The sequence below is a fragment of the Aphelocoma coerulescens genome, chromosome 2 (assembly GCF_041296385.1).
Source record: "Aphelocoma coerulescens isolate FSJ_1873_10779 chromosome 2, UR_Acoe_1.0, whole genome shotgun sequence".
Lineage (NCBI taxonomy): Eukaryota > Metazoa > Chordata > Aves > Passeriformes > Corvidae > Aphelocoma > Aphelocoma coerulescens.
Genome location: NC_091015.1, coordinates 153,274,154 through 153,296,886, shown reverse-complemented (window position 1 = coordinate 153,296,886; position 22,733 = coordinate 153,274,154).

Below are 22,733 nucleotides of genomic sequence, written 5' to 3'. Positions count from 1 at the left end.
AGCCATAGTTTCTTAATAGTTTTATTCCTATTCTAATGTCTACCAATATATTAGTCTCTAATCTAAAATCTTTTCTATATCATGACAGTGTACACCATGATGTGGCTTATGGCAGGCTCAAAAAGCATCTGAAATATGCATTTTGCTTTTGAATCTTGTGATACCTGACAATAGAAAATTTTTACTCTCCTACAAACCATCCAAGAAATAATAAGATTTGGGATCCACTCAAATTTCTAACTTCTGGGACCAGAACTTTGTGCAGAAACTGTATTTAATTCCTTTGGAGATAGATTTGGGCAGTAAGAGTTATTAATCTATTCAAGAATGTCAACTTTTGATGTTTCCCTTTCCTTGTTTCCCTGTACCAAGTGGAGATGTAATGACAGTCTTCTTCTTAAGTAAATGCAAGACTGAGTGGGACTTAACATTCCTAATAATCCCAGAGAAGAAAGGAAGAAAATGGCCTGGTGGCTCCCAGCTCTGCAGCAGCTGAGGGAGCAGTGACCCCAGAAAGGGGCTTGAGGTGTCACATTTCTCATCTGTGACTGCCACTGCAATACAGCTCTACACTGGAGTTATAGTGCTTTGGTTATACAATACAGCTTTTAATCTATTATTTAATGGCTAAATAGGATTAAATAGCTATCTAATGCATTTTTTGCAATCACTTACCGTAACACAGATTGCTCCTCTTAAAAGGAAACTGGTATCCTGTTCATGATATTCCCTGGCATACTATAGGTTAAATCAATCTTTCTTCAGTCAGAATATAAGTTTTTCTGAACCCTTGAGATGAGTTTTAGAAATGTTTGTTATAGAGTTTATCAATATTCTTATATATTTCCTGATATTTTCCTCTCCCCTCATTCCATGCTTTATTTCTGCTGTAATATTTTCATGAACAAATTCCATGATGGAGTAGTTCACTGAATACGTGAGAAAAACATTAGTAATGCAAAGCAAATGCATGAATATTGCATAAATTCCATATATTTACTTCATGCCCTGAGGACACCTTTATTTGTACTAGATAGTGTTTCATGAACAGTTTGAGTTCCTGAAGCATGTTTGTTGTTTGGTTGAGCAGCTGTATCCCAGGATATTCACAGATGAAACCAAGCAAAATACATAAAAACAACTCCTCAGGGCACCATAAACTTTTAAGGCCCAAATCCTGGTGTCAGCTATTCATGTACAACTCCCAATGATGTCAATGGAAGTTTCATGAACATATCTGAAAACAGATGATGTCCTTTATCACAGCAAGGGAAAACATGAACCAGCAAAGTCCTGATGAAACCAGAAACTGGAGCTCATAAGAGTGACCTGAGTACTGTCAGTCCCACTTCAGGCACCCCTGAGTTGCCAGCGTTATCCTTTTATTTAGCTGTCAGAACAGATTTCTAAAAAAATCCCTGCTTTTCTATAGTTTCAGTGTACATCTTGGAGGGGAAAAGAATCACATCTAAAATATTCTGGTTATCCAGGCTTCCAGATGATCCAGCTTTGCTCATTGGTGCAATAGGGATACAGACTGGGGCTTTTGTCAGCACATATTTCATAAACTGATGCCAACCAATTCTACCGGGAGGACCAGCAGAAATGGACTCTGTTGTTGTTTCAAGGGAGTTTGGATTAGCTATGAGGGAAGATTTCTTTACTGAAAGGGGGGGGTCAGGCACTGGAACAGGCTGCACAGGGAAGCGGTAGAATCATTATCCCTGGAAGTGTTCAAAAGGCACGTGGATGTGGCTCTTGGAGCTATGGCTTAGTGGTAATCACAGTGGTTCTGGGTTAATGCTTGGACTCAATCTTAGAGTTATTTTCCAACCTCAGTGATTCTAGGGTTCATGAGCCATACCTCTGTGTTCCTTCCCATATTTCAGTGAGCTACCTGTGGGTGCAGACAGCATCAGCTGCACAAACAGGTTGTCTGGATCCACCCTACAATCTTTGGCCATCCAACGGGGATTTGGTGGTCAGTGTTCACAGGCAGTTACTTCTAGAGGCAATTTACTTTATGTTTGAGCTGAATCCTCCTCTCAAGGCACCTGACCATCTTCACCTGCTCTGGGGAGAGAGAAGGAAACTAAATTATTAATAGAGGAATCACAGTTTGGACCCTAGAACTTGGCAGTGTGAATCTAGAACAGAATGTTTACCACACTAGTTTTCCACCCCAGCATGACCTACAAAGCAGTGATAAAACAGCAGATGTACTGCTGTGTATGTATACCTGAGTAGAAAATAAATGAACTATACATTAATTACTGAAACCAGTTGTAAATCTTATCTGAGCACTTGAAAGAGTGACAATATTTCTGTTAATCTGGGCTTGAACTTTTCTTGATGATGCCCTCTTGAATGCCCCATTTGGTTCCCTCTTTTACAGAATGAAAACTCTAGTCCTACGTGTTAACAGAGCAATTGGCGAAACTGCACCAGGATCTGTGCTGAGGAAACTCAGCTTTAGATGACAACAATTGCTTAGTCAGCAGTGCATGCAGTCAATGCATTTTAACTAATTGTCTATTTATTTCTGCACTCTTAGGCTGGTGAGATTTTGTCATTAGACAGGCCAGATGGCACAGACATCAACACCTGTAATTAAGAGAGAAATAAATGCTGCAGCATCATGGCTTACCCCTGCCCCTGGCTTTTTAAAAAAATCCTGTTGGCTGTGCTTATGAGCTCAGCTGTATTTAGAATGCTGAATTTCTTAAAAGAACCCATAACTTTTGTAACATGACTCCTAGGAATCAATTTTAATTTCCTAATTTAGCTGATGACAGACTTGGGAAGGCCTCTTCTAGGAGTCCCTTCTTATTGCGCATAAAGAAGAGAATGCGTTTAATGTAGCCAGCCAGAGAGCAAGGTTTAAACATCAGAGTTTAAAGACAGTCAGTGATGAAATTCTGTCAACACAGCCTCAGCTGATATGCAACTCCATAGAATCAATTACCAGATTCAATTTTCTTCCTTTTTAGGCAAATTGCAAATATCTCATGAGCTATCTTTCTTTATTTTGTTTAGTTTTCCTAGAAGTCAGGCAGTGACATTGCCTCTGTCATAAACCTTAAGTATTTGTGTTTCAATACATGAATTGAAAGGGAGGCGGGGAAATGTGGGGGGAAAACCCACACTACCCCTATTTACAGACACCTCTTGATGAAAAAATGGTAAAAGCTGTTACCAATCAAGCATAATTTTATGGACTTGACTGATGGCACTGAGAAAAGAATTTGCAAGATCAAGGGAGAAAATAGTCTCAGTCCCTGAGTATATTTATTTTTGATTGAAAAACCTGAATATGCACGTTTCCTTTTAAGTTATAAAATCTGTGTCTAAAAACCTGCTATAGCACCAGCACATTAAAACACCTAAGCCGTTTACATTAGTATGCAAACTGTTTATTCAACTGAATGTACAACATATACTGTGTTTATATACTTCACTCTGTTTATATAGGTCATGATTTGGTTTAAGCAGAGAAGAACCAGCTAAAACTCACATGAGACAGTGTGTTGACAGTCTGGGTTTTCTTTTCCCTTTAAATCTTCCTTAAATAGGTGTTCCTCTAGGCTCCATAGATGACTTATAGGAGAAAATGCACAAATGAAATAATGTTTTTTTTCTCCTATCAGCCTAGACCTACAGGACCTATATGTCCTAGAAGTAGGATGTTACTTCCTGTAAGTGTCTCTGGTAATTCTGTGTCAGTCCAACATATGCCTTTGGCTGCTGACAACTTTCATTTCTCTATCACTTAGAGTGCTCATCCATGACACAAAAATTCCCATCATACTGAACTCCATTATCTAAATGAGATGAAGCATGGAGAGAAACTTTGGTTTCTCCTTTTGTATGTGCGGCTCTTAGGCAGTAATATGGGCACAATGAACTTATTGGAGCTGGGAGTAATGGTGTGAGATTGCTCACACCATTACTTTAGATGGAAATTGAGTCTGTGCTGTCTGCACTGAAGTCTTCTTGAGGCTCTACTTTCTGCTTTATTTTAATTCTCTTTGCCTCAAGGATAATGAATATGGAATTTTTCAAAGACCTTTCCAGCCAGCAGTCATTCCTTAGTCTCAATTATGTAACACTGGGATTTTGCCTTTGAAAAAGTTGTTTATTTATTTGCATTACTTTTCTAATATACTAATTATGAGCTACCCTGTGTGTCCTAACCCTCTGTAGCAATTATTTTAAAGCTGAAACCTAGTAGCAAGAGCTTTCATTTTATCAAATTTTCATTGTTCATGCATTCCAAATTTAGAGCTTGATTCTTTCCTATTCACTTATACATTGTAACTCCAGGCTTTTCTTTGTCAGTGAGCTTTGGAGTTAATTTCAGCTCTGATCACTGGCAGTTGGAACTTTTCAATTCTGCCATTTTATCATCACTTGTTCTTTTGTGTTATGATACCACCTGAGGAAAGTCAGACCCCATAACACAATGTGGTGTGCTGAAACAGACCATGGAAATGGTCCCAGGCCCCACCACCTTGAAATGGTGCAGCATGATGCTTTAAAATGATAAAACAATGATAAAACAATGTGCCTACCAGATAATATTTCATTAATTAGTTTTACTGTCTGTGAGAACACAGTCATACATGAGGATCCCATTGCTGGAAGAAAGAAGTCAAGCACATTAGAGAATTGCATTTAAAGTACAGTGAACTTAAGGCTGTTATCAGTTTGTGGCTTAGATTCAGACAATATGCACAGATACAAGAGGTAAGCATCTTATGAGGGAGAGATAAATATGTGTAAAAATAATTATTTATCTAATACCCACAAATTGGTGCAAATGCAAGTGACCAACCTGCTTAGGAAAACAGGTCTTGCTTCTTGAGAAACATATTATCCAGCTCAGCTTCCTGACACTTTATAACACAGTGTGTCCCAACCTAGGAAATGAATTGCATCAGGAGACACAAATGACCACAATCCCAACACTTTTGAAATCATATCTGTGATTCACCTTGACTTAGCATTGGCTGAGCACCTCCTTCTGTAAGTCACACCACACCCACTTATGAATAAAGCAGCTCAATAAGCAATCTATAAATTATTCAGTTTATCTCTGTTACAGGGAGAATATGAGTTATTATTCCTACTCTTACATTCTTGAATGATATCCAGGGTAGGAAACAGGTGTGTGTTTGTGTTTACAGTAGAGGTGATGGCAGAGAGGGGAACGAATACAAGGTTCATTCTAAATCCACAAAATAAAGGTAGCTCTGACAACTTGCATTTTGCCTTGGATGGCATTTGAATATCTTTTAAGAAATTGAATTTCTTATGCTTGATAGTGAGTTGTACATTCAAACAGATGTCCACTGTGAAGTTTTATAGAGTTGGATTAAATGTGTTGTATATTGTCATGCAAGAAACTGTCAATATATTTCGTCCTTGCATCATCTCCTTGATATCCATTCTGAAGATGAATGTGGTTTAACAGATTTGAAATTCAGTTCAATTGAAGAAGATGGTGTGTAAACCCAATCTTTATCTTTGTGAAAGACAAATAAGCTTAGATACACTGAAGCAATAGTTTTGTTTCAAGGTGGCTAAGTTTCAAATTCCTTTACTGTTTTGCCTGCATTTGACATGACTCACAAACGTAGAGCTTGATTCAGATGGAGGGACAGCTTCCCATAACTAGAATTAAGGCCCCTCGGCTGCAGAAGAATAAGACAGGAGCTGTACAGACACTATATAAAGTGTGAAATCTATAACTTCAATGATTTAAATCCTCCTGGCCCTGAAACAATGAATTTCTCTTCTGCTGATTGCAAACAGAAGCCCTTTTGAATTCGTATCCAGATCTGGACTACTTGTCTGGCCTTCAGGGCACTGACAGCAGAGGAAGGAAACAAATGCACATAGAACAGGCAACATGAAGTAAACAAAAAGGAAGACAAAAGCTGGGTACACACCAGCTAACCAGGTATCATGGAAAATAGAGCTCTGCTCTTGTTGGTATCTGGATTTTCAAGATTTGTGATAGCAGAGTGCACTGTATTCAGTGTAGAATTGTAAATTCAAGGCTATGTCCTCATGGGAGTGGAAGCAAACAATCACAGAGGCACAGACAAATGACATAGCACAGCAGTAACATAAGTGCTGCAGTGTTTAGTTCCCAAACAAAGTGATCTAGAAGCGAATTCATCTTGGCTGTGATCCTCATTATAGGCAGACCGAAAGCAAAGGAGTATGGCACCTCGACAACCCAAATCCCTTCATTGTCAACAGATGTGAGCACAGCTGCTCACACAATACCGGTGTTGAAACGAGCACTCAAGCATGGGCTGACGTGTTTAGGGCAGAACAGGACATAGCAAGTGTAGAAATCAAACTGGGGGTTGGGAGAACAACACTTTCTGTTCACAGAAGGACCGATCATATGCTTAACAGGTTCAATCTGTTCTCATCCTGATATAGTAGCACAACCACATGGTTTTGTTATCCTGGTGCAGCCTAGTCAAATGAAAGGGATTTTTCAAATTAGAACCATATTCCAATAGTTGCCTGTAATCCGTAACTCCATGTTTCTGTGTATCAAGATGCTTCAGGGCTGTATCCTCTCTGTGATAAACAGTGTAGTTTGGGTTAGAGGCAGGAGAACACCAGGTTGCCCTGGCTGTTGGGAGATGCTTCCACAGATTCCATTTTCCTCTGTCATGAGGGATTTAGATTTTTCAATTTAGTCCAGAAATTTCTCTCTTGCAAGATGTGGCTTAACAGAGTGGTTGTGCTCATTACTTTGTTGTAACAGAAAAGAGAAAAAAAGACAATTTGTTGTGCTTGTGGGGGTTTTTAACATAGGGGTTAAATGATTTTATAGTTATTAAATATATGTCGATCTTTTACTGAGCCTTTCTTCTGTCCTGATGCTTGCTTTCCTCCAGCCCCTACCGACAACAGCACCAGCCATATAGTCTCTTATTTCTGAGCCATCTTCCAAAGCAAAGTCTTATGCAGGATATTCCCTCCTGATAACTTCATGGTTTCCAGTTTACTGGGAACTGCTTCATCCTGCTGTGGTAAGAAACGCTTCACAAAGAGTGCACCATTGCAAGGCTAATGTGTAGTAATCATAAAAGTGAACTTTTCCTATATGTCACAGATATTCTCTAAAGATTTGAAAACACATCATGAACACCTTTCATTGTCCCCTGTTTTACAACAACCCCTTCCCATTTGGTAAGGGCCTAAGTTATTCCCTTTGCAGATGGCATAAAAAATTTCAGTTAAAGTTTCAAAAATTTGATAAGCCTGACACTGTGTACCAAAATTCCTATTAAGAAATAAAAATAAATAGTCTGTCTTTCTGCTTGATGTAACTCCCTCATTCATAAATATATGCATATTTAGGTTCTTGAATATGAAGCTGGATGTATAACTTGAAACACTTAAATTTGACTTTGTTAGAGGGACTTTGCTCAAGGTGATATAACGATTAAGTGGCAGAATTGGAAACAGACCCAGGTCTTCTAGTTCCCACAACACAGAAAAGTCACTGGCTCATACTACTTCCTCCCAGGGTCAATCTATATTTAATGTGAGCATTGTATCATTCAAAGAAAAAATAAATGGTTCCAAAACTTAACATGCATAATTTAGTTTACACAAAATTGACACTTTTCCTCAACAGAATATAAAATCTGCACAAGTATTCAGCAGTGCTGTGAATGCTGTAAAAATTAGAAGCTAAAATGTGCTTGAATTTCAAAGGGAAATAATGCTGGGGCACATTTCATGAACATATTTTCGTGCAAAATTCAGAGCTGATTCTTCAACTGAGTTAATCACAAGCAGAGCTTCATCTGATATAATTTTGGCACAATTTTCACCCTGCTATTTTTCTATCCGAGTAATTTTTCTGAAGAAATCAAATTATTGATGAAAGTAATAAAATTATTAAAATAACAGTTTAAAAATAAAAGTAGTCTATCATAATACTTTGGATAAGAAATTATTTGTGTAGTTTTTCTAATTGAATTCTTCTGAAATTAAATAAAATTTCATTATATTATCACAGATTTAATTCAGCCCATTGAAACTTACTCTACTAATAAAAGTGATAGCAAAGAAGTATTAATAAAATAGTAGTGAGAAAATGGCCTAACCCCGGCTACAGATGGTGTTAAATTTTACCCATGCCAGGGTCTTCTTTTGAATCTGATTTTTTTCCCAAAGAGGTCTTTCTGTGAATCCCTAATATGAATGGTAAATAGAAAGTGACTGCCAATTACTCTGAGTTGAGAATATTTCCTCAAACTTCTTGAAAAGCAATGTGACTGCCACACTGCTATGATACACCTTTTGATTGCTTAGGTTAATATATTTCAGAAGTTCTTTGAATTTCCTAGTTTTGGCATGTTTGTTAAAAAAAAAAAAAAGGAAAAAAACCAACAACATGATCATCAGTATTCATAATGACATGAAAATCACTTTCAGCTTGTTGAAATATCTGCTGAGCTTTTCTCCACTTTTAGCCATTCTACTAAAACTCAGTGTTATCTCAGCAGCTGAGCCTGAGAGAACAAAACAGGCTCATAACAAAATGATGCCCTAACATTTACACTTCAAAGGAGTTTTACAAAGAGCAAACTTCTCATACTTAATGCCACTGATTTATTACTCCTTAAGAAGTCATCTTATGCCCCAATCCTTATTATTCATGGACTTGTGAGGAAACCCAATGTATTCAAAGTGGCTCCAAGTACATGAAGTAAATTGTAGCATCAAAGCCCAGAACTCAATGAAATTGCTCTATGCATGAAGTCATTATCATGTGTTTGCAGGGCAGTGATCTCTATGAGCATGTAGGACACTGTGATCTTGCCTTTGATTGCTCCAAAGGCCTTGCTAATTTCCAACAATATGCCACAGGACTAAGAGGATCAATTGCTCGTGTTAGGAGTATGTGGGATCTGCAACGAAATGTGCCACCAAAGGAAAGTAGGAGATTAAAGAAATCAGATAGTAGCAATTTCAAAAATTTATCAGGGAATTTAAAAATATTATGGAAATGAAATTTTACTCAGTCAAAAAAGTGTGAGAGAAGACCAAATAATGGAATATGAAATAATGTCTTCAGGTTTTGGTCTGCCCAGGCTGCTTGCTACCAATGGGGAATTTTTTTCCTGACTTTAATGGGAGCAGGAGCAAGTTCTTTTAACTTTGAAAATTATCTGATCTAAATTGTGTTTGACAGTAGAATAAAGATCTTGAAGATATCTGACCCAATTATTTAATGCCTGTGGTGTTCCATTTACATGTCAAAGCACATGGGATACCACAATTGAGTGCTCTGTGGGGAGGATCTTTTCACTCCGAAGATAAACTCATGCTTTGCTCAAACTACCTTTCCCAGAAAGTGATATGTGAGAGTCAGTTTAATATGACCTTTGCTTTTGAATCAGCAAAGAAGGGAAGAAGTGAAGGCGTTCAATGTTGAGTTTAGTTAAAAAAGCATGTCTGTGGAATGCCAAACTAGTATGAGGATAAAATAGAAAAGAAGACCATCCAAGAAGACCATGCATATATTTTGTGTATTTAGTGCGTAGCAGAATGAAACATTTGGATACTAAATGGAAAGGCAATTACTCTTTAAACATGTGAGAAAAAAATTTTTGGGAGTTTCCATCTACCTTTCCAGCAGACACTTCTCAAAAGTTCACTGCTTTTCAAGTGCATCATTGAAATGATGAGACAAAATTATTTAAAATAGAAAGAGAGGTTTCCATTTTAATAATTGTGTCTCATTATTTTATGAATATGATGTCTTCAAGAATGCATTTAGCTTTAAACACAACATTTAAGTACATGCTGAGGTAAAGCCCTTTGACTTTTGAAAGGGCCTTCATGTAGTTTCTGTTGCTGAGTTATGAAGTTGGTTTTCTTTTGCCTGCATGAGAAATTTCAAAACTTAGTGTTGCGTCATGCTGGAGAAAGCTGAGTATCCGAAGTAAGAGTTCTGATTGTTTGTTGCTTCACATCTTATTCACAACCATTCATTAGCATTTGTAGAAGTCAAATACATGATGATGTAAAATACAGTCCTCTGTTTACACTAGCATGAATAACTTGTACACCATTTTTACATAGACTTAGCTAAAATTTAAATATAAGATTCAAAATTCTAGACACTGGAGGATCAGGATTTGGAACTGTAAAGTTTACTGGGACAAAGGGCTTTGGATGTAAATTGATAAGATTATTTCATTAAAAATACTCATATAAGATGCATCATAGGTTTCTAGCTAGACCTCAACTCCTTAGCATACTAGCTAATGAATAAAACACACTTCCAATGCCCTCCAAAGAGCAACAGACCTGTTAATGAGCTAGTTCTATGTTTCACCCCCTCAAAAAATCAAAACACAAGAAGTTTAGAAAAACATATTCCAAACTCTTTCTGAACTTGAAAAATGTTCCAGGCAGTTCTTATCCAAGCTGTTAAACAAAAGTTCCTGCAGTAAAGTAATAGCAGAACATTTTTTCAGTAACAAGAAATTAATGTCAGAAATTCCTCTGTTTTTGCTTTAAAATGCTTATCTAGCTTCAGTTCAATTCTTAGCTTGTACAGCACTTCTTCTGACAATTACTAATTATCTTTTGGAAGTCAAAGATACATATTTATTTCACTGTTTGCCCCTTATGCAGGTCCAGTGAGCTATAAAGATTCTGAGAGATTGAGCTATAAAGATATAGAGCTATAGATTCCCAGCTGGTTTTGTGGCAACTGCATTGATTTACATTTGCAGAGGACTTTTATTCCCCACAGGTTTTATTTCTGAGTGCTTTGTAAAACCTTTTATGTTTTTATCATAAACCATTTGCAACACACCATACATGAAAACATAATCTTTCTTATCAGAGGCAATAAAGATATCCATAGAATATAATTGTTCTGCTTAAGATGAAACAAAGATTCATTTGTAATTGTATGATTAGCAGGAGGCTGTGTCTTTGCTAGTCTTGCACACCAGGTCTAATTGTCCAGGGATGAGGCAGAATTTGACTGCAGATTTTGCAGCACCTTCAAAGGAGGCTGAGCGTGAAAGAGTGAAAACAACTCCCCTTCTGTAGACCCAAGCAACAATCCCAATGGATCTTACTCCAAGCATGCATCACCTGAGCTCTTAAGAAGAGCCAAACACCTGCTCGGCACTGGGGGAACTACCCTTACAGGTGTCCCAGTGACACAGGGAGGTGCTGTGCCTGCCAGCTGGCAGCCACACACAGCCCTGGACCTGTCCCACTGATGGTGCTGGGGACACTGCACTCGCACAGCTGAGATTCCAGCCCCAGCCTCTCCTGGCTCTATCCACCAGCTCAAACAAGGTGTGCTGAAAGGAGCTTCTCCTGTGGCCCAGCCAGCAGATGTGGATCTGCTCATGGCTTGTTGGGAAGTTGGGATCCCTGCTTTGAAGCTGTCAACAACCTCCTGGACAGGCAGAAGCCAAGCGCCCAGTTGAAACACTGCTCTCTACAAGCATCATACCTGTCTACCTGAGCAACAACTGTAATCCACAATAATAACAATTCCACCTGAAGATGTCCCTTGGAAGTGTTTAAACACCAAATATAAGATGAAATTATGTATTTAAAAAAAAAGCTGAAATTGTGCTCAATTTTGTTGTGACGGGACAAGTTTCTCATAATTTTCCCCAAAATGGAAAGATAAATGTACACAATTATTCCTTCCTATTAAGAAAATGACAGATCTGTAGGTAGTATAGCTGTCTGCTTTAGCAATGCCTTTCACAGTTACAGCATGATTAGAGCAAGAGGCAGCAGGCCTGCCCTTACCACAAAGATGGCTATATGTTGGATTGTTACAAATAGCCAAGTGCGTTATGATGTCTTATTAATATGCTAGCACAAGAAGAAAACAGAATAGACAAAAGAGCTGAGTCTGTTCCATTTCATGAGAAACATGGGAAACCACCAAGCAGAAAACAAAGGACACCTCAAGCTCCCTCCCTTTAAAATATTTCCCAATTAAAATGTTAAGCAAATACCATTGGGTTCAGACTGTTTACACAAGGCTGGTCTTGTCAAAGAATAAATGCTGGCAGGGCAGGCTAGAAAATGCCAAACTCTCTCATCTTCTGTATACCTGTAAAAAACTGCATAATTAATAGAACAGTTACTCTAGACAGGCCCCAAGGGCTAGAACCACAAAATCGTTTCGACCCCTCGCTGTCATGCCTACCTCCAAATGGCAGAACCTCCAAATTCTTTGACAGTTGTTCCTTAATCCTGCAGTGCCTAAATAGACTCACTGCCATGTTTTCATCAGTTACTCTCTCCTAGTGCTTATATGAATGGTGCCATGCCTTGCCTAGAAGTCCCTGGCTGTCCAAGCCCAAGCAGCACCAGGGTCACCTGCCCATGCCCACCAGGCAAGCAGCACTCCTGGGTCACCCCACACCTGAAGCATGAGCAGCTGGCACTGCAGGGGCTCAGAGCCCTCCTCTCCCAGTGTGTGGTCAATGGGTGCTGTAGATGCTGCACACTTTCCATCCTCCACACACAGGAGGGCAAAAGTTTTCATCCAACCTGTCTGTTCTCAGGAATGCAGCTCAAGACTCAGTTTTGCTGGCTTTCTCTGGACATGCTGGGCCTCCTGGACACCACTGGGAAATGAATTTCAACCTGCAGTCTCAAGGCCAAAAGAATAATTTTAAGAATATAGACAAAATCAGAGGCTTAGAGGGATCACAATGTCGAGGTAAAAATGAACTCCATCAGGAACACAGGAAAAAGATACAACTGCATTTATTTGCCCTTGAGAGAACCACACACTGTAACAGGTAGGCTCTCTTCCTACAGCACTGATGCTGCCATCCCAGTGCAGATTGCAGCCTGCTCTCCATATTTTAGGGTAAACTGGTGAATTACAAAGGAATTTGGTGCTGGGTGGTACACTAATCATTAATAAACATATCAAACAGTGTATAAATCTCTATAGAAGTGAATTCTCTGTACAGCTACTCATCCACCAATACTTGATAGTTAAAAAAAATCATTATAAACTAATAACAGTTGAAAGATTTTCTTTAGATTTAGTGTAGTGTTCTCTTTGCCAGTGAATGAGGAATGCTGACAAACCCTAAGACTCCAGGGCTGGTAAGCAGTTACAAAAGATAATCAGAATTTAAACACCTTAGCTTCTGAATATTCATACAGCTCAGTAAATATAATGCATTTATTAAAAATCTATTGCCATCCTTCCCAGAGGCAGAGGACATACAATGCCTGGTTGGTTTAATCAGTTTCCCTACAAATGAATGGTTTCTTAAAAATGCAGAGTCAGTATTTCCTCTCAAGACATCACCGGGCGAGCTGACCTCTTTAAACACTGTTTATTATAGTGACTCTGTACTGGCCCAGTAGCCCAACTCTCTCCTTAGACAATTAAACTGTGCATACAATAGGTTTCCCTTGAAGGCTCTTTGAAAGGCTGAGAATTATAAATGGAGATCTTAACAGCATCTTTCAGCTGTGTTCTGTGTCTCATTCCTGAATCAAATTTTTTTCCCGAAGATGTGTTCCCATGTCTCTCTTGCTATCTCAGGTAGAAACAGAATCTAATGACAGGGTACTGTGCTAGTCTCAGCTGTTTAACTAATTTCATTAGAGCTAACATTCAGAGATATTTGCTCTTGAAATATTTAAGGAAAAAAGCCAAGTGTTTTGGGATGTTTTACCAAATTTTGCATGCTTGTATCAAAAAATAAGGTTGTTTAACTTGATCGTCTGGTTTCTGTGTTTTAGTTCAACAGTAAGACAAAAGGGATTGCCTGAATGTCTCTTTGCAAAATATATCAAAAAGCTAAACAAAACCAAGAACTGGGTATTTTCTTTTAGTACCATAAATTAACTCAGTATAAAAGCAGAATATTTACATCAAAGGAGCACTATCTTGTGTCCACAGGGTTAGATTTTCATATTCGATAGCCTCCATGTCTAACTTAGGCTTTTAATTTTGATTCTCTGGGTATAGTTAACACAAATTCAGTGAGATATTTTGGTGGTACATACTGCTATTAATACCTTATCTAAAAACACTTGTCTGCAAGTCTAAAGGGCAACTTTTAGCTCAAAAGCTTTAGTGTTCATCAGCCAGGAAGACATTACTTTTTAACAGACATTATTAAATTTGACAAGATTAATTCTTTTTCTAGCAAATGTGGTTACCATTCTTAGCAATCACCAAGGCATTTGGATGGTCCAGTTCTAAATGTAACCCTGAAATTCTTCTAATTAATTTGCTCTTGCTTAATTTTATTTCACACCATTACCTTTATATCCACTTGTCTTAAACCTGTTTTTTTCAGAGAATTACATAGGAATCTATGTTGCTTAAATAACTTGCTTTCTTTAGAAATAATATCTACTAGATATTAAATCTGACAACAAATATTTATTTGGGTTTTCTTTCAGATTTGTCCTGGCTTGTTAGAAAGCATCCCAGAATGAGTCAGAGTGAAGATCAGGGTAATTTAAAGTAATTTTCTTTTATTATGTCTGGTTCTTTTATGGGAAATCCTTTCTTTGGCGGGATCTGCAGCACAGCCTTGCATTTCTGATTAAAACATTAGCCTAGACGGGTCAGTTCAGACCTCAGTCCAAGATTTTAGATTAACCCTTTTTGCTTTATGCTGTTCAGTGTGAATAATAAGGTTACTTAGTGCATTTGTCAACTATATATGTAGGCAAAAGCTTAATAAAAAAGAAACAGAGGCTGCATAATTATTTTTAGTGATATCAGGTTATTGCTACATTTTTCTTCCTCCAGTATGTAAGTTCTCTTTAAACTTAATTTAATATAATTTTATTTTATTTTTGGTTTTGTTTATTTTGTTTTGTTTTATTTTGGAAAGGCTCAGTCACAAGATTGGCGTTCTGACCCTTTTTATAGTGATACAAACTATTTCCCTGTTTTTCCAAAGATGAAGTTATTTTTCCCATTAACTCTTTTTCAAAGGGCAGCTTAAGAAACTCATTAAGAAAGGCTGCTTCACAAGTAACATATGAAATTAGATAGAATTCTTATTGTATCCATTTCCAACAGCACAGAAGAAAAAAATGAGTTAAAGCTAGATATCTTGTTATGAAAACTGTTCTGGAACAAATGGAAGCTCAAGCTAAAACCAGGTGCCATTTATCATATCTATTCTTTTTCTGTAGCTAAAGCCTGAAACATATTTTATTTGGAAAAAAAGAGACTTTTATAAAGCATTTTACCCAAACTGTAGCAATCAGCCAACATATCCTACATACCTTTTACCTTTCAACAATTTGCAAAAATACTGGCATAATAAGTGCAAGAACCTTTTCCATGGTTCTGAATATAAAGGGAGTATATATACTTGAATTAGCACTCAAATTATATCTTCTGTTTCAAAAGCCCTATGTGTACAACATTCAGGAAACAGAAATAAAGCCCAACTCCCAACATTAATAGACTGCTATCCAATTTGATAAGAATTAGAACTATTGTCTGAACTTGAAAGCACTGACTTCCATGGAGCCTGGATTTTGCTCATATTTTTAGTAAAATATTTTTTTCCGAGCTTTAAAAATCCTGCTACAGAATGTATTTAAAAATTATACAAAGAAAAACCACTGATTTTTCACATTCTTCCTCAGGTGAGTATCCCAGCTATTTGGCTGTGCACACAACATGTCAGAATTGGGGTGTTTGAAATGTTGTACCATTTGACATGCTACCTCCAGGAGCCTTCAGAGCCAACCACCCTATAGTATTTAATTTTTTTTCTTTTCTTTTTTGTTAGTCTATCAGTCTGCTAAGTCTCTCTAAAGCTTCTTTTCAAAAGTTTTTTTTTAATTGATTTCTTATTTACTTAGTGATCTTTTTCATCTTCTTTTTGCAGAGGGCTTACATTTTCACATAGTGCTAGAAAGGACTTGGGAGTTGCATATTAGTCATTTGTTTTGTCCTCTAACAGCATGAGGCTTTCAAAATCTATGTAAAAAGGACACACTTGACCTACTTAATAGCTCTGAATGGGCAGATGATTATAAACAGAACTATTTCAAATCAATTCATGTTTTAATTTTAACTTGCATTTGTTATTTAAAAAGACCCAAAACAACAGACTTTCAAAAAACAGAGGACATTGGAGGGCAGGGTTCTGATTTATCTACTGATTTTGCCTTCAGCATCATTGACAATAAATTATTGTTAGGTTTAAAATTACCAGTGTGCATGAAATATCTGCATATAATGTACTACTACTATTGCTTGTCCTATATTAATCTAAAAGCATCCTGGAAAAATCATTGATTAGTATTTGCACTGAAGGTAGTACAGTCTGTACACAGGACTTGAATATGGCTGCACTATAAGATAGAAAGAGATAGGACAACTTACAAGTTCATGCTGCACATAATTATGTGGTCGCTGCTTTATATGCCCTAGTGACAAAAGACTTACTGTTTATTAATTGTGAAAATATGACTATTTCCATGTGATTATGTAGAAGTTGGAATTCTGTAGCAATTTAAACAAGAAAAAGGGAGAAGGCTGGCAAAGTTATGTTGCGAGAGTTCTTTCAGTCTAGGTGTTGAGTGGAAGAAATGATGGAAGTACTTATGAGAAGGGAAGGGGATTTGGAGATAAAAGCTGGAACCATCAGCAGAGCAGGGAAGCTTGTAATGAGTAAGTGTGAAAAGGAATTAGTACAGAGCATATGCAGAGACTGTGTGGCTTATAACCTTAAAAACAATCACAAGAAAAAATGAATGTGAGGTGAAACTAATAAGAGATTGAGTTAAGTGACTCAGAGACTATAAAAGGGAGATGACATAGTCAGAGGACCAAGTAGGAAAGATCATCTTGATGACAGCAGTCTGGACTAATTGAAGAGGCAGAAATTAATACTTTAAAAAATTGCTTCGGTCTCTCTCAATAGGACTATTTGTTCAATTTAATTATAAGGTTTCTTACAGAAGGAACCTAAAAGCAATATATAAAATAAAGTGATACATTTTTTTATCTTCCCTGCTACTTTTTAAAATCCATATAATATTATATTTCAGAAAAACTATGTACAGGGGAAGTACAGGACTGGAACTTGATATTTGTGATCTCTAAAAATTATGCAACATAGCAGAGTTCTAAAAATGTAATTGTGAGCTGGGTTTTTTTTAAAATTTTTGATCAACCCAATCTAATATTTTCTGTTTCCTATATTATCAGGTTGTTCTAGTCATCAAAGGCTTACAAAACAGTATTAAAAACAGATTGCGGTAAGTATTTCTTTTCCCTATCTGAAAAAACCAAGCAATGGAAACACACATTCCCAAGGACTAATTGTCCTAGTTCAAAATACCCTTCATAATTCCTGGAAACTACAGAATACTACATTCCCTGAATGGCCACATCTCCCACAGTTGCAGCCTCCACCCCAAAACAATCTCTCCACCTTAGCTTCCTCTCCCACTCAGAGAGATTCTCAGGCTTCTTTTGAAAGCCCCCACCCCAGGTCTGGACTTTTGTCTTCCTTCTACTCCTGAGCCCTTGAAGTTCTTGCCAAGTCTGCAGCCCAGCCTAAGCCAGCAGGCTGGTTGGCACCTGCTGGGCCACGCTGTCTGCTTCTTTGCCTTTCAGTCATGGCTGTGTCCAGATTCTCCCTGACCACAAAGATTTGATTCCAATTCCAGGCTTTAATCTTGTCCTGAAGTAGTAGGAACCCCATTCTTTTTGGCTGGATAAGTCATTTCTCGTTTCTGCTTGGACCCAAATTATCTTTGCCATCAGTAAAATGGTTACCCATTCCCACGGTATTAGTGATGGGTGAAGTGAAGTCATCACTATCATATCCTCATGAAAGGTAGGTTGTAAACCAATACAGAATAATAACACTGGGTACAATGAGTAGTTTACACTTATTGGAACCACTGTTTGCCTTTTGTATTTTTAGCTTAGGGATAAAACCACACCCTGTCCTCCCTCCCCCGCCCCTTGATGGGCAAACCCAACAGAAACTCTGCAAGTTGAAACTCATGGAGCTTCCTAGCCCTTCCATAATTATTTTTATCCCCAGTGTAAAGGATGATTCAGTCATCAGTTCTCTGAAGAGAGACAGAGATAAAGACAGTGAAGAAGAGTATGCTGAATTGCTGTTGGAGATAATCCTTTCCACATGAAGTAGGAGCGAGTATTAGAGGAACAAATGTCCAGTGGAAGCTGGAAGGGGGATGCTTTGTAGAAAGCCTTGTGCAAACTAGAGCACTCCATTATCCACGGCAGAACAGAGATAAATGTTGTCACACAGCCACTTAACCAATCATAGGAGAACGATGTACATGAGCAATATTTAAAAAAAAATTTAAAAATCTGTCCTGTGTTGTTTATATTTTTGGTTTTCCTCTTTACAAAGGCAGGAGCTGGTACTAGCAGTGTATAAGGCTGACACTGAACATAGAGATACTCCTTGCCTCAACTGGTTTTGAGTGGAAGGAGGCGGAAGAGGGTGAATCAGTGAGTAAGGTGTAATGCAGTACAGGTCTGGGGAAGGCTGATGGGTCCTGGAACTGATGATCTCTGCTTAGAAGAAAGAAGAAAAATGCCCTTATTTGCGAGACTTTTGTTGAATAGTGCAGCACATGGCAAACAGCTCCCCTGGAGACATCAAGAAAAGAAATGTAAAGGACAAAGCAAATGAAAACTTTGACAGTCCACAAAGTGAAACAGAATTAGAGATCTTGAGTTTGTTTTAAAGAAAAGCCAGAACAATATAGTGTGTAGAGCATGAATTGTACCTAGTGTACTCTAAGATGGTAAATCTCCCTGAGAGGGATTCTCAAAAGTGACTAAGAAACATTATTCCTATTGACAGTTTCGTGTATCCTTCTGTTTTGGAAATGTAATACTAAGCCTAAAAGAGAAACATGGTGAAATTTTAGTTAGTTTATAAGGTTTAAGACCCACTGCAACGTTTCTATACTGGTCTCTAGTCCTGCAAGCTCAGCTGCTCCAGAGGATGTGTGCCACAGTGGGTTGTCAAGCTGCTGCCTCTGGTGGAGCCCTCAACTCCCAGTAACATGTCCATACAACCAAAAAATTTGTATTCTAATTTTTTTTCTTGGTGGAGACAATCACCAACAGCAAATTTTACTGACCCAGGAACTAAGTGCAATGGACAGTAGACACATAATTGAGGAATTCAGAAGAGAACAGCAGGGACATTAAAAAAAATGCTGGTTTGGTAAACTTGGAGATGTCTGTAAAATGTTAATGTCTTAATGTCTTAATCAGCTTATTACAGTTCATACAGTTGTCATGTGTGGTGTTAAAAGGCTACTCAGTGAGTAAAGAGTGACCTGTATGAAAATAACTTCTAACTTTGGGATCTGACTAACACAATTTGTCCCTGAAGGAGGGACAGTTTGCATGTAAATTTTCATTTGGATTATTTCTTGCTGTTCTTTTAATCTTCAAATGTGGCAGACAATCCCTTGAGTCTTATTAGACGTGGAGTGGCTTTCTAGCTTATTTTATGCCAACTGGCCCTCTTCTTTGAGGAAAATTAATTTTGTTTGTACTGTTTATCTCAGTAATGTTTGGTTTTGACTAAGAGCAAATTAACTTTTGTTTCAACAGTGAGGGTCTGGTCCACCTACTCAGCATTGTCTGAAAAAGGCCATACTAATTTCTCAACAGATTGCAAATGTCCCCTCCTATGTTCTATCCCTGGTGTGGGAAACCACCTACTGATCTTGGGATATGCCTCTTTTTAAAAGACAGGTCATTCCCAAGTGACACATTGGTGAGATACTGTAGGGATCTGGACTGAAATATCAGTGAGTTAAAAACCAGTGAGCTTGGCTGGGCAAGCCATTGCTTCTGAATGGTGTCAGCTTGTCTGGGACACCACCAGCAACAAACACATCAGATAGTCCAGTTACTAGAGGGCCTTGCACAAGCTCTGGGACAGCCACAGCCTCAGCTTACCTCAGCTGGCTCTACTTTAGCAGGGCAATTATCAGATCAACAATGGCAAATAGCATGGAGCTCAGCTCCAAAACAAGGGTATGGCCACACATGGCTCCGCACTCAACAACACTGAACCTCTGTACCATGAATATGGAATAAACATTTATGAGATGTTGACCATCGTTTGAAGCATGGCACAGAGAGTAAGGTGGGAGAATGTAGAAACAAGAATACTCCTTTTCTGAGCTAGTGCTGGCTTGTCACACAGAACATGAAGGTGGTTAAGCATATACTGAAACACATAGCCCACTGTTGGTCATCCCTTATTTGGACAAAAAAGAGTTTTGTGATTGCACGACAGGGATGGAAGACTAGTGATGGAAAGAGGGGGAAAAAAGTGGCTGCCATTAGCAGCTTGACCATGTTCCCCACATATGGGAAAATGTCTGAGCCATACCAGGTATTGATAACCACCATGGGATTCTGAGAGCCCCTGTGATTTAGAAAAGGGGTGAACTTGAGTCTACTGTGGTGCTGTCTAACATGACTCTAGGCCGTGGCTGTCACCTCAGCTTGTCACACTCTTTGTGTGACCTCTGCTGAGCTTCCTGCAACTCTCTCAGCCAGCTTCATGAGTACAAACTTGTCTAATTAACCAAATGCAGTAGGACCAGTGTGGATGCTGAAGGGCAGTGAAAGGTAGGTCACCAAGGTGGAGTCATGAGATGATTACAGTGCACAGAGGTCAGGCTTTGAATGCCAACTGATAGGGAGTGTTTGGGGGAGCTCAAGTGCTCTTTGTAGAGGTCACAGAGCTGCTTCAGTGATGCAGCAGTGGGGACTGCTCAGGGGACCCCAGTGAGGACGTGGATGGGAAGTTGCAGTGAGTTTGCTCTCGTTGTGGGAACCTGCAGACACAGACTTGCTGGGCAGAGTCAGAACAGAGCCTTCCCCAGCCCCAGAGCCATATTGAACAGCAGAAAACTGATTATGTAAGGCTTAAGAACTGCTTTCACAAGAGATGCTGAATCACAGTTTTCACTTAGTGTCTGTAGTGGCAACACTGGTTAGTGTGACCCCAGATGGCTCCTGTGTTCTGGGCATCTTGGCCATTCTTGCTACTTACTACACTTAGCAGTAAACTGTATTTTAACACACAACCACAGCAAAGTACTCTAATATTTTCTACATGTGTGTTCATATTCTGGGGAAACTAGCTCTGACAAATAGAAATGCTTTAGGTAAAAAAATTTCAGAAATTACTATTTTATTCTCCAGTTATCCTATTTTGTTCATCAAAATTATCCCTCTGTTCCAATATACTTCATTTTATGTGAACTATGTGTTTCTTCAGGAAATTAGCATATTATGTAACTAATAAGGAAGACGAACCAGAGAAAAGACTGAAGCTAAAAGCAAACCCAAACTAAAATGAGTACTAGATTAATGATAGGCCTATTGGCTAAGGCAGAATACAGCAGATGAATGACCACATCAACAAAATCAAGCTGTGTTCTCATCTATATTTTTAAATGTTGTTAATACTTTTAGTATTCCTGCAACTGACTGTGTCCAGAGGCTAGAAACTCAGATTCACTCTTAAATGCTCAGCCATTTATGGACCTACTCAGTTCATAGTGACGTACAGAAATTCCCTGTAGGTTGTTTAAATGGACTTAAACCCAACTCCTTTCCTGATACACACACATATGCCTTCTTAAAGCTACGACCTTTCCAAACTCTCTGCCTACACTCAGCAGAATTGTAGTCTACTGCTTTTGGCTGCTGCAAGGAAACATTTTTGCCTCCTGGATGGAGCTAGAATAAAAACAATATTATAGTAACCACCAGAAACTGGAAGAGATCCAAAATGATAGTAGCTCTTTGGCCTGGAAAACAAAATTAAGGAATACATCGGTGAAGAATGTGTGCAGGACCAGTATATTAAGTATCCCCTTAGGTTTCATTGTGTCCAGGTACAGTTGAATAGAGTGTTTTATCTGTGTGTATCAATAAAAGCTATCTGTTTCTAATGTGGAGGTTGAACTGTAATAAGCAATGCAGAACTTTCAAAACATATAATCTCAGAACCACAGTTTTCGCATTTTCTTTTTTTTAATTGCTTTTGTTGCATTTTAGAGTAAAATGAATGAAGCACAACACATAGTCATAATTTCATTTTTTTTCCTCATTAAAAGTAAATCTTGCAGTTGGCATCATTAAGCTATTGACATTCTGCTCCAGTGTAATTACCTTTATGACTCTGTCTGTAGTGCACCTTTTACTTAGAATGGGAAATACCTCAAATAGTCTGGTAAATTTTACTACTGCAGGTGGGGAATGTCCAGTTTAATGGCCCCACTGTATTACTCTTTGTTATTCACATGTGCCAAAAAATACACAGGATATAGATGGGGCTGAGTTAATACTGTTGGAATTTCCTAATTTTTTTAATACTTGATCTTGTATCCTTAATATTGTAGGTGAACAGGCAGAGGTAGGAGGACTGGGATGTCATACTTCCATTTTGGCAGTAAACAGAAGGTGGATAAATAGTTGGAGAATTCAAAGTAATTTAATCTGACAGGTAATAGGACAGACATCCCTAACAGAGTCACACAAGCATATATAGGTGTGTATACATACTCAGCCTTATTTGTTTCAGTCAACAAAATGTGATTCACAAATGTGCTTTAAATGGAAAAAAAAGGCATTTGTGAATCTGATGACGGTCTGT